Source organism: Egretta garzetta, unplaced genomic scaffold (genome assembly GCF_000687185.1).
Source record: "Egretta garzetta isolate BGI_Z169 unplaced genomic scaffold, ASM68718v1 scaffold215, whole genome shotgun sequence".
In the NCBI taxonomy this organism is placed as follows: Eukaryota; Metazoa; Chordata; class Aves; order Pelecaniformes; family Ardeidae; genus Egretta; species Egretta garzetta.
Genome location: NW_009259719.1, coordinates 4252586 through 4265821, shown reverse-complemented (window position 1 = coordinate 4265821; position 13236 = coordinate 4252586). Strand labels below are relative to the sequence as shown.

The following is a 13236-nucleotide window of genomic DNA, read 5'->3' as shown; positions in this document are numbered from 1 at the left end:
AGCCTATAAGATATAATTGAATGACTTTGTGTACAGAACACTTAATGCCTCTTCTCCCCAAGAACTTGATCCTTTACTAATTGAGTAGCCAAGCTCCCTGTGAGCTATGGAGTTTGACTTAATGGAAGTAACCATTATCAGTGAAGCATTTTTAGTACATGCAATTCTATATCATCATAAATTGGAATATATTATATAAGGAAAAGGAAATATAAGAAAGGACTATCTGATGTGTGAAGGTTCTACCCAGTCTTCAGGTTTGAAAATCTTGTCCTATAACAAATGATACAAAGTGGTCATTTTGTCTAGATTATCAAAGATGTAATTTAATCAGAGCATATAAATTGAATAACAAAGCTCTACAGTCTATCAGCCAAGAGTATAACAGTACCTAAAGACTAAAAGGTGAAGTTTGACAACTACAGATTAGAGAGAAAGCATACAGATTTAAAAATTAGAATAATGAATTTTTAAATTGTTGGATGTTCCTCTCTCAAGTTCAGATGCTTTTTTGACCAGTTTTCTCTAGTTACCAGTGGCTACTGACTTTAAAGAAGGAATTAATTTAGAGAAGCCTTATGATTTATTAAGCCAGAAACCAAGCACTCTCATCTCAGGGAAAATTAGGTGCCTACAACACAAAGCAAGAACCATCCTATTTTTCTCACATTTAAAATATGATTTAAAATGTGGTAAGACAGAATCATGGAATCATTTATGTTGGAAAAGACCTTTAAGATCATAGAGTCCAACTGTTAACCTAGCACTGTCAAGTCCACCACTAAACCATGTCCCTAAGTACCACATCTAATTGTCTTATAAATACCTTCAGGGGTGGGGACTCAACCACTTCCCTGGGCAGCCCCTTCCAATGCTTGACAATCCTTTTGGTGAATTTTTTCCTAATATCCAATCTAAACCTCCCCTGTGCAACTTGAGGGCGTTTTCTCTTGTCCTATCAGTGAATGCAATCCTGAAAGAGCAAGAATGTGCCAGATAATTGGGAAATCACTAATTTGTTTCCTCAAACATGGAATATCTCCACTGATAATAATAGGTTTTGTAAGGTCATTAGAAAAGCACCCTTCTGACACCAGTTTGCTTGAATACATTCTTCACAACTTATTGAACTCTTCCATAATATAACAAGAAATCCTAGTTATGACTTCATACTCCTGTTAAAGCACAAAATAGTGTTTATAAACTAATGCCAGTGCAGATCTCTGTGAACTGCTGAAGATGTAATTAAGAGTTTTCACTGTACAGTGAAGAAGGTTGACATGTTATTTCTAGAATGCTCCATCATTTGGAGTTAGCAAAAGGCTCACTGTGCAGTTTACCATCATCTGTAAAATGTGTAGGGTTAATAGGCATCCTAAAATTTATTCTTTCCTCACTAGTCCTTGCAATTTAGTGTTGACTTCAAGGAGGTATCACACATAACCAACTCTAATACTGTGCCACAAGCTTTGAGGTTTTTTTTTTAGTAATTGTAAAAGAGAGAGGCAGATACTGCTTCTATTTCCCCAATAATTATGTTCATTATAGAACATTCAAAATTACGTGGGTCCCATACTTTCTATCTAAAATAAAGACAGGGTCTTCAAAGCTTTTTAGTACCAAAGCATGTAAAAGATTTCCATGTATATCTGTAAAGGCATAATGCCATGAAAAATATCAGCAGTGTATTTGCATTCTGAAGCACATCAGAGTTTTTTTTTCTTTTATTTCTGTAAACTTTAGGAACTCTTGTATGGCTGCATGCTTTCAGGGTTGGGTTGTGTTGGGTTTTTTTTTTTGGGGGGGGGGGGGGGGGGCGTGGCGTAGTGCTCTTTGGAGTAGTACAAACCATTTTCCATGGAAGTATCACTCAGCCAGCTACAGCTGTTCATAGACAAGAAATATATGCATTATGCTTGTCTTCTTTAAGTTGGGGATCATAAATGTGACTTGTCATTCCTCCTTTTTCTGTCAGAAAATTTTCAACAAAGTACCCAGCATCTAGTTCAATTTTTAGGTTTTATAATAAGGTTGACAATATTCTGTTTTAAGCAAAATGGATTTGGAGGCGGAAACTGGAGCACTGTTAAATGGGACAAGTTTGAAGTTTTTATTAGCCAGACTTGGGAGACTAAAGTAGGATTATGGGTAACATTTTCAAATACCTACATTGAAGTACAAAATTGGCCAAAATGTCTCATTTTAATTTGTGTGAAGTAAGTATTCCTTGTCCCCATTTGCTCCGAGTGCATTACAGAAAGCAGCAGGATGGGATACGCACTTCATGTAATATCACTCTGTTCCCCAGAGGGATTTGACTGAAAATAAAGCTGTGCCAGAATGTTATTTATTACAGATCACTGCAAGAGTTTAAGTCTGGCAGAGAGAAACTAGAACATTATTATAAAATGGAAACCTGAGTTAGACCTGCCCACAAGGGGGGAAAAAAGGAACAAAACCAAATCTTACTACAAAATCTGCAGTCTTTTGTATTTTCTTTGTAAATTTTTTTTAATTCTGTTTTTGTAGAAAAGCATCAGTTATAACAGAATTCATATGCAAATCCATACTAGGGTTTATTTGCAAGTAGGGAAAACTCAGCTCTTTAACATAGGCAGAAAATCCTAAAATCAACAAGACTGTTACTACAGAGAACGAGTGTTGCTGGTGCTATTTCACCACTTGTACCTACTAGTACCCATTCATTGTCAGAATGTGTTTGCTTATTGGCAAAACCCCACATAATTTGTTTTTAAAATCCCTCCTGCTTCTTTCAATTGAGATTATGATTGTTTTTTCTTAAGTGAATGCAAATTTCTATAGGAAGTGTGGAAGAAGGAGATAAGTCTTTAATATATAAGTGCAGTAGCATCATATTTATTACTTTTTATCCAGAGTTCAATTTATTTGCAGGAGAGAAAGGGACAATAGTACTGAATGCAGGGGTTTTTTTAGATTTAACACATTTATGCTCAAAATTGCTTTGTCTTGGTGTTCTCTATGAGCATGTCTCCTATATCAAGCTTACATTGAAATGTTGTTTTTCAAACTGTCCACATTATGATATGAAGAACAATAAGAGATGGTGAAATTTTATTTTTTTTTATTCATCTCAACATGATCTGAAAATTGTAGAATCGTCCTAGTCTTGAAATTCTATGAGATGCATGCAAGATCAGTATTCCTTTCGATGACCAAGATGAAGCTAGTCAGTATAGGATATCTGAATTTAGGTAGTAATGTAGCTATTAAAAATGAGGCAAGTTAAGGCTCAATTATCTCTTTGAATACTCACATGAAAGGTAGTACATTTCACGCTGTTGATAGAATTCATCATTGCAGTCTTGTATTCTTTGATATTGCATGATGAGTGAACTCATTTCAGGTCCTTTATTTGAATCTCTACTTCCAAGTAGTGAGTATATGGGCATCTGGGTAAGTGCAGCCTAGGATTTGTGGATGTTACGTCCATGTTTCTTTTTATTTCAAATTTTTTTGGGAAAAGTGATGGTTTCATCATTATGATTTTGTTTAAAATAAATTTTTAAAGATACTGCTCACCTAGACAGTTCTGGGCAAGAGATGGGGACAGAATCAAGTAAACAAAAATCATCAAAGGCGTAAAGCAGGCTCTGAAAAAAGAAAAATGTTTCTCTCCTGAGATTTTGAGAGAGTTGATGGAGTACATGAACTTTCATATATGTACTTCCCTACAGATGCATTTTAGCTGAAAAGCTGCAGAGCAATATAGGACCTTTAAAGCCCTTTGTGTTGCAAGAGGCCATTGCTGTTCACAGGAAATGTGAAGATTAGCCCCTTGGGATATTTAATCAAAGATAACAGAACTGACATAATCTTCTTAGGGCAAAAATTTATTAAAGAACACTGACAAAAATGTCTGATGAAAATTGTCAGGATCTCTTAACTTTTCTTCATAGAACAAGCAGAACCTGGAATTTTGAGCCTCATTGAAAAAGTGCATAGCAGTGCTTAGTAAAAAGCTCTGGATGCCTAGTCAGAAGAATGAAGGATTAAATTATGCAGTCTCATAGTCATTTGAAATTCAGAGTTTGAAGGACACGAGGAGAAATAGTTCCTTTTTTTTAATACAAGGTTGCTTAAAAATTTTGAAACTAAGTACAAGTTTTCCTTAATTCTTTTGTGCCTATTTTTTGTGCAGACTAGTTATCTACATGAATGGTTGAGGTTGGAATTGACCTCTTGAGATCATCTAGACCAATCCCAGTGTAATAGAACTAGAGCAGAATCTTGAGCTTTAGTTACCCAGAACTGTGTCCAGTCAGGTCTTGAATGTCTCCACAGATGGAAAGGCTGCACCCTCCCTGGGAAACCTCTTTCAGGGTTTGACTACACTCAGAGTAAAAAAAAAAAAAAAGTTTTCTCTTTCTTCTGAAACCAGGTCCATGTTGCAAAGAGGTGTGCACATTTGTCACAGAAAGATCATGTGAAATGTGCCTGTATTTCTAGTATTGCAGGACATTGAACAGCAATATGATACCATGTGAACATGAGTCATCCTGAAGATTAGTAAGATTACCGAGTGTCTGTATATCACAGTGTGCTGGTTTTGGCTGGGATAGAGTTAATTTTCTTCACAGTAGCTGGTATGGGGCTGTGTTTTGGATTTGTGCTGGAAACAGTGTTGATAACCCAGGAATGGTTTCATTGCTGCTGAGCAGGGCTGACGCAGAGCCAAGGCCTTTGCTGCTCCTCACCCCACCCCACCCCACTAGCAAGGAGGCTGGGGGGGGGCACAAGGAGCTGGGAGGGAACACAGCTGGGACAGCTGACCCCAGGGATATCCCATGCCATATGATGTGATGCTCAGCATATAAAGCTGGGGGGAGAAAAGAAGGAAGGGAGGACATTTGGAGTGATGGCGTTTGTCTTCCCAAGTCACCGTTATGTGTGATGGAGCCCTGCTTTCCTGGGGATGGCTGAATGCCTGCCTGCCCGTGGGAAGCAGTGAATGAATTCCTTGGTTTGCTTAGCTTGCATATGTGGCTTTTGCTTTCCCTATTAAACTATCTTTTTTTCAACCTACAAGTTTTCTCACTTTTACCCTTCTGATTCTCTCCCCCATTCCACCAGGGGGAAGTGAGCGGCTGGGTGGGACTGAGCTGCCGGCTGGGGTTAAAGCACGATACAGTCTTTTCATTTTAACAAATGGCTATGCAGTCAGTTGCACAGGACTAAGTACATGGATTTGAAACATAAGCATATAAAAAGATTGTACTACTCTGAAACCTAGATTGAATGTCATCAGCATGTTTGTTCCATGATGGAAATGTTGCAGTAAAAAATGGTTTAAAATTATTAGCTATAACTAGATAGGAAAACCAGGTGGTTTTTTAACGACTATTGCCACCTATCTATAAACGTGCAGAATTGCAAAGAAGTTTTGTTTCTATGGTGCCAAAGTATGAGAAAGGAATATCTGAACCAGTTTTATATTTATTTTCTGCGAAAATATTTTCTATATGATCAGTTTTGTGTTGGACTTCCTATTTATCAATGTTGAAATTAGGACACAGAAAACACTAAGTGAGTCTTCCTTGTACTCATGATTTTCTGTGGTCTCTCAATCAAAATCAAGTAATATTTTAATTTGTTTGTTTAAAAAACATAAAAAGATTTAATAATACAGTCAGACCTGTAGTTTCTGAAAAGAAGCAGGCCCTCATTGCTCTATGTCAACTTAACAGGAATGGTAGATTAATGGAAGCTCAGTGTAGCTAAATTAGAGAGAAATGAAAGTACTCCAGTTCAATTTCTCTTATTCAGCGTAATTCTGGAAAGAAAATAAATCCATGTTGTTCTTATGTACAGGCATCTTTGCAGTCATTTTCTATCAAAGAAGAGTGATTGCCTGGGGTGTGCATTCAAGTATTGCCATAGCTCTGTGAATTTACCCTGACTCATTCTTTTCTGCTGAAGCTACATAAAAAGAACAATTGCAGTAATTCCTGTTTGGACAGAAGAGAAAAATCAGTGCAGAAGGAACCCTGTTTTTCTTCACAATTGCAAGCTTCTTGATTGGTGTTTTTATTTTTCTTCTGTGTATTAAGCATTCCTCATACAGATGGCCTGAAGATCAGCCACTCTCAGAATCTTCTGTGATGAAGATTACCAAAAAGCCTATAGCTCTTGGGAGAGTGCTAGACCCATAAGGGGCAGATTCTGTCATTCATGAACATGTTGAATAATAGTATACTTTGTATGTAGTTTTTCAAGAGAATAGATTTATTGTTAATTTGAGAATGATTGAAGATGGCCAAATTCTTCTCACAGCCATTATTTTCTGCTGCCAAGCCGTAAAAGCTGAAAAGAAAATGGAAGATAATTTCTAGCACCCACAGTTCATATCTTTATATAGCGTCTTGTCTTTATATAGGTATGTAACACAGAAGGTTCCAGGGAATCTGTCCTTAAATGCATGGCAGGTGCATTTAATTCCCTAGTAGATGATGCCATAACACAAGGGCACAATAATTGTTAGGTTAAGTCTCTGTGCTCTGCCGTGCGGTAAAGCTGTGAGACTTAACAGAAATAATTTATTATGCAAGAGATTTCTTGGAAAGAAACATGTCATATGGCTTAGCAGAATAAAAGAAATACCTTTAAAAAATAGTACTACTGATTTGTGCTAAAACTGTAGATCATGCTTAAGTGTTATTTTATGTCTATATTATATTTAAATATGCACTAAACCATGTATTTAAAATATAGTAAGCAGGCCTTCGTAGTCAGATGTAGGAGGTGTTAGTGAATCTGAAGAAGAGGCAGCCTACCCCTCTTCTATTCACCAACGGTTTGATTTTAAATGCTTCTACCAAAAATCTTTATTATGCAAACAAGGAGTATTATGTTTTACACCAGCAAACAAATTGTCCCAAGTAAAGCCAGGATCTCGTCCCTTTCCAGTATTTAACTTTACAAAGCTGATCCTTTATTTTTATAACCAGTCCACATAAAAGTTCAAGGCTTTTTTCTCCAAACCCTGGTTAGAGATATATTTTTTACAGGTGTCCTCATCCATCATCTTCATTGTTCTCTTTTTTATGTCATTTTAAGAACAAACATTAGTATAACAATAAATTCAGTTATTCCATATTAAGTATTTCTAGTCAAGATGCTAAAAAGCCTGCAGGTACTTTGAATGACGCAATTTGAAGATTTAGGTTCTCCTTTTTGTTTCCCATCCATAAGCTAAAGAAGATATAGTAAAGATTTCATTTCAACACTACTTTGGCAAAAATGGCAGGCAATTTTTTAATGCCTCTATTCTGGCCAGAGGAAAGTGACCCTGATGATCCTGCTGTTTGTGATATTTCAAACTGTGCCCTGAAAACAGGAAAGGCCCCAAATCTCATATTACTCTCAAAATACAGATCTGTCTTATTGAGGCTGGTCACACTTCATTTTTTTAATCTTCCTGTTTGAACTGGCCTCTGCAGAATGGCAATTTGAAAGAAAATTTGTGAATATACCAATTTTCCAGTAACTGAAGCTTCTGGTGATCTAGGCTCTAAGTAAGGATGATTCTTTTATAATTTTGTGGAGGAAAATGTGCACATTGTATCTGAAAACAAATGCCTTTACAACACACAATTTTTGTTCTTCATCCGCTTTTTTCCTTTTTTTTTTTTTTGGCATGTTAATAATTGTATATACGCAACGTCCATACTCCATTCAGGTTTGGTCTTTTTTTTTTTGAGTGAATTCAAGTGGAGTTTGCATGCACGTTGCTCTTTGAACAAGATCCCAGAACATGCTTTGAAAAAGTGATTCCCAATAATTTAATCGAAAGTAGTTTGAACTACTGATATTTCTAGGAGTAACAGATATTGTAAATGTTTCACAAATAGTTAAATCTGCTATTGTTAGAATAGCACACAGAGTACATACATCTGCTCCGTACTGCTTATACTTTTTTTTTTTACTTTTTTTTTTTCCACACGTGTTGCTTTGGTACTACTATATTATTAAAAACATTCAAGCAAATGTCACTGTCATACACAGTCCTTAAAATTTATGATATCATCTATAAAAGTGCATTTTAATATAAAGGCCTAAGGGAAAATGAATATGTCATCATAATGACACACCGACCAAATTTTTGAAGTGTTCTAAAATAGATGTTTTCCTTGTCAGGCAAGACAGTGATTTACTTAATCTTTATTCCACATTATAAGCCACAGAAGATTATATTCAGCAGTAGAATTTAGTAAATCCCTCAAAATGCTTTTCATGCTTTGGTGGAAAACCACTAGTTTATGTTTTTCCAGAGTTTCTTGCTCGTTTTGAATATTATATTTGTATTCATAAATCTAATATTAGTATATAGACTAATGTTTTCAATTTCAGGAAAATTGAAATGTGTATTTGTACCATCTAACATTAAACAACTCGCAGACTTAGGTTGAGAGCCATGACTTAGGAAACATGGTTTGTAGACAGTGTGTGGCGAGAGGTGAGCTCCTCTGCAGAATGCTTCAGAGTTCTGGTAAAATCCTGCCTCTCTCCATTGACTGACCGGGGAATCTGAAGTTAGATGGCCTGTTCACACCCATTGACACATTTGTATTCATTTGTATTTGTTCTGAATTAATTTTGCCATTCGGAATTAGTGTGTGGAATAACTAAGTAACAGGAGTTTTTAAGATTGTTCTCTGCTAGCGGTTGGCTTGAGAATTTAACCCCTACTTATCCAATTCTTGGTCTTTCCTCACCACTTGTTCTCAGGGAATCTGGGGGTCTGACGGAAGAATTGGAATGGTATCCCAACATGTATAGTGAATTGCATAGAGCATTCTGCTCTTTGCTTCTGCACTCCTGCTATGCTGTTGGGATTTTTTGTTTCATTATAGTTAGGTTTTAGTAGTATGTAATTTGGGTAGGAGGAATTGTGATCAATAGCAATCAGATTCGAGAGACATTTTGTTAAATAATTCTGCTGCTAGCAAAATAAATCCCTGATTGCAGAACAAGGCAGCAGATAAACCGTCAGGTCCTTTTGAAAACTTCAAATAATGCTATGCAAGTATGAAGCTGCAATGACATAGTATATGAATACATTAATACTGGGTTAAATACTGTGGATAAACTAATTTATTCCCCCTTCCCCCCCCCTCCCCCCAGTAGACTATATTTCCAGATATTGACAGTGTTTCATCATGTGTTTGCTGTGCCTTGAAATGAGGATGGCAGTCTTATGCAAGAAGTTCAACATACGTGTACATAGCCCCAAAACAGTGTGGGCTCCCTCTGTAATCAGTAAGAGAGTGCACCCATGATTTCATTGGAGGTAGTTATGAAGCATGCAGTCCTTGGTTTGTTTATTGTGGGTTTCTGATTCCTACTCCTTCTCTCCTGCTGTGGCTTTCTGCCCCAACCAGACGATTGGTGTTGCTGCCTGTCTCATCTGGGGAGCATACAGGCACGTTTCAGGTAATATAAACCTAGGAAGTACCAAGACTCTCTTATGATTATTATTATTACTATGCCACTTCAGCCAGGTTCAAAGTTGTAAAAGTAGCCACACTTTCTGGACGCTTAACTAAATCCTGGGGGTTTGTCTTCTGGCCAGCAAAGATAGATGGTTATTAGTAGGCAACAGTTGGTATTTTTTTGTTAATGTCGTTAACAATAGGTAAACTGTGTATAATGTCACTAAATGTTCTATTCTGATATTCAAAAAGAGGCATCCTGATTTTGTTTGGACATTGTATTACTAGGGAATAATGAAGATGAATTTTGATTGACTTTTTGCAAGCTCTGGGTGGAAAGACACATATGGAAAGCAAGTATATTTCAGTTTAAGCATTGTTTCTTTCAATATAGATACCAAGGACATTTTCTGTAAAGAACATTGCCATATGTATTTTTTAATCTGTTTTAAATTGAAAATTTAGAAAGCCTCTTTTTCTAAAAACAAAGAAATATAGTGAGCATCTATATGAAAGACAGAAATACAACAATAGGTGTACATTCCCTGTCTTTGCAAATACCTTACAGAGTAGTGTGTCCTGATATTTTGTTGATTTTCAGGGGGAAAAGTGTTTTTTATGGAGATTAGAAAAAAAATACTATCCTTACTATAATACCTCTCACAAGATTACTGGAAAAACAACAAAGCTTTCTCAGGAACCTTGATCTGAAAAATAAATCTGTGCAAACAACTTATTTCAGTGGCAGATGTCCATTGCTAAGCTTTACAAATTAAGGACAGTTCTGTAGGGAATCCTTAGATCCAGTCTTCCACTTGTTATAGTGAATAATTGTTATGGACGATGAATTGTGCCTTTTATCTCTATTTGCCAGCAGTTGGACATTCTGCTTCCTCTACTGAAAAATAAATAAATTTGATGCATTTATTAATTTAAGCAATCGAATCAATACTTTTCTCTGTTGCTATTAGCTTATTATCATAAGTAACTGGAATTCCTTAACCGCAAACACATTTGTGAATATATAGTTTTATAAACCTTAAGTGAAAAATTTCTCTGGGATTCTTTGTTGGGGTTTTTGTTGTTTTTCTTTTTAATTTTTCTTTCTTTAGCAAACAGCAAGTTGGAAAGTATAAATCAGATTTTGCATGGGTTGGCTTGCTCTACTGCCATAGCAGAGTGAACTAATGGAAATATGAAATACTTTGCTTTCTGGCAGAACTCCATATCAATTTACAGCCTTAGGTGTGCATGAAAATTCCCCAAGCATCTTAAATGTGCCTTGGAAAGAGTTTCTTTGAATGCTGCTGTGCCCTTCATTGCCTCTTCCTCACCTTTTTCCTCCTTTTTTTTTTTTTTTTTTTAAACCCATCTTACAGTAAGGAAAGCCTGGAAGGTTTCTCTTGATAGGACTGGTTTTTAAAGACTAGGAAGATGTTCTGGTTGTTTGACAAGGAAATATCAAGTCAGTTCTTTTTTCTCCTTTGCTGGAAGATAGCGGAAGTGTGAACTTATTTGTGATGGAAGCTTCATTGCTGTATCTGAGCCTATTAGAAACACTGTAGGTGAAATCTCTCTGGCAGTCAGAGATTTATTAGCTTTCATCTTAGGATCTGCAGTTTGAGTGCAAGTGTGCTTATTTTAGCTTTTCACCATAGAAAAGCACTGATTTGGCGTGGCTCTGAACGCATTTTTTGGCCCATGGGCAATAAGATCATATCCTGTATTACTTCAGTCTTCTCTATCTGAAAAACTGTGTTTTGCTTTGTAAAATGTTATTGCAATAAATGGATAAAAGAGAGTAGAAAATGTAAATCTACACACTCAAATGACTTAGCTCTGAAAATTATTCATTAAGCTTTACCGAATATTTAAAAGGAAAAAAAGCAAACTTGCTTCTGAGATACATCAATAAGAGATCAGATTTAAAGAGCCTGAATATAAATATTCTAAGAATTCTGTGCTGACGATGTCTCAGCTGAAGTGATGTGCCCAATGAAGGGTACCACATTTTAAATAAAATGTAGAACTGAAAAGGTTCCAGGGAGTGCAGGGGAAAAAAAATTTTCCTTACAGGAAAATTTGAAATAGCTTGGTTTGTTTAGTTCAGGACAGAGAAGAATGGAGAGAGATGGATAATATGAAGTACTTAGTAGTTTAAAAAAAAATAGGACAGAAAGTAATTGATTGTTTTCAGTGTCTGCTAGATTTAGATTAAGACTGAGATGCTTAATTTTCTCTGGACATGAAAGTAACTGCAGATGCAGAAATGAGCTTTAATATTTAGGTTGCAATTATTACTAAGTAGATAAGAGCAAGGGTTACATGACTCCTGCCACATAGCCCATTACTCAGCTGAGGCTGTTATTAGAACAGCTACAAAACTTGATCTTGGAATCCATCTGTGGAAGGAGGGTGGAGGTCTCTGAATGCCAACGACACAACTTCATTTGCCCTTATTGCAGACTGTTACTCAGCCATTGTTCTCAAGTCTTCTGCCCAATGGAATCAACTGACAAGATTTTCACCAAAGGTTTAGGATAGATGCTAAAAAAAGCTCTTGGACTATAAGTAAGTTTTCTGCATTAATTACCTAGACGGGTCTTTAACCCTGTCAGTGGAGAGACTTAGAAAACACATTAAACATCTGTCACAAATAGCCTAGATGTATTTTATCTAGTCTTGGAAAAGTTAGATGGAGTTGCCAATCTGTTGGTTGCCTTAAACTAATTTCTAAGAATGATTTAAAAATACTTCTGCACATTCAAACTGTTCTAAACTTATATTACTCAAATGGGTTTGGCTCTGATTTCCTCTGATGGCAACACTGTGCTGTAGAAAGTTAGGGTGGGCCCTTGAATGAATTCAGCTGAATGTTCTCTCTGTGAGAGAGAACGTGTAAACACGCAACTATATTATCCTCCGTACTGAAGGGCAGCACTGTGATGGGAGCTGCATCTGCAGTCATGATGTTTGCAAAATGGAACTCGTGTGTGGATTTGGGAATAAGAAGGTTCAGAAATGTCTGTAGCAAGCATGTATGCCAGCAGGATAAGGGGTAGAGTCTCTCCGTATATGCTATACGTGCTCATTTCAGTGCTTGTTTCTAAACCAGCATAGCATTTCTTCTTTCTTCAGCATTTTCTCAGCTCTCTTCTTTCTTTCCTACTCAGTTAATTTAGAAATGGTATTTGAGAGCTAACAAGGTACTTCCTATTTTCCAAGTCAATCAGATAATGGATGTAATGTTTAATTGTCTTCTAGGGCAGATTGGAAGGTGGAAAAAATGTATTGGAAATGTTTTTAACACGTGTTTAAGTTATCAGTGGCACCATATAAACTGGTTGTGAATCATATTTCTGGATACATACCAGGTATTTCTAACATCTTAAAATATGGTCAGTCATTTGTAGCTATTTTGTATTTTTCTTTGCATAAAGCTCACTCTTGTCAGCTACTAACTGTAGCTGCACCATAACTCATACGTTGTACCAATATTACATCAAGAGCTAGTAACGGAGAATGAAATAATTTCAAGTGGCTACATCAAGACTTCATTATCTAAAACACTCAGCCTTAAGTAGTGGCTTCAGAATATACATACACAATATATAAATAAACTTACATTTTTCTACACAAAGTATTAATATATATTCCCAAGAATATATATATTTACATTAAAAAATATGAAAAAGAAAAAAAAATTTAAAAACCCTCAGTAATTACTATTAAATCAATCCTATTTAGATTCCAGGCTTTTTAACTG

The 13236-nt window shown here is 36.1% G+C and overlaps 1 protein-coding gene across 1 annotated transcript in view; it reads left to right on the top strand.

Annotated features, from left to right (window-relative positions):
• CACNA2D3 (calcium voltage-gated channel auxiliary subunit alpha2delta 3) overlaps window positions 1-13236 on the top strand; it is a 474057-nt gene that overhangs the window by 383649 nt on the left and 77172 nt on the right. The window lies entirely within an intron of this gene.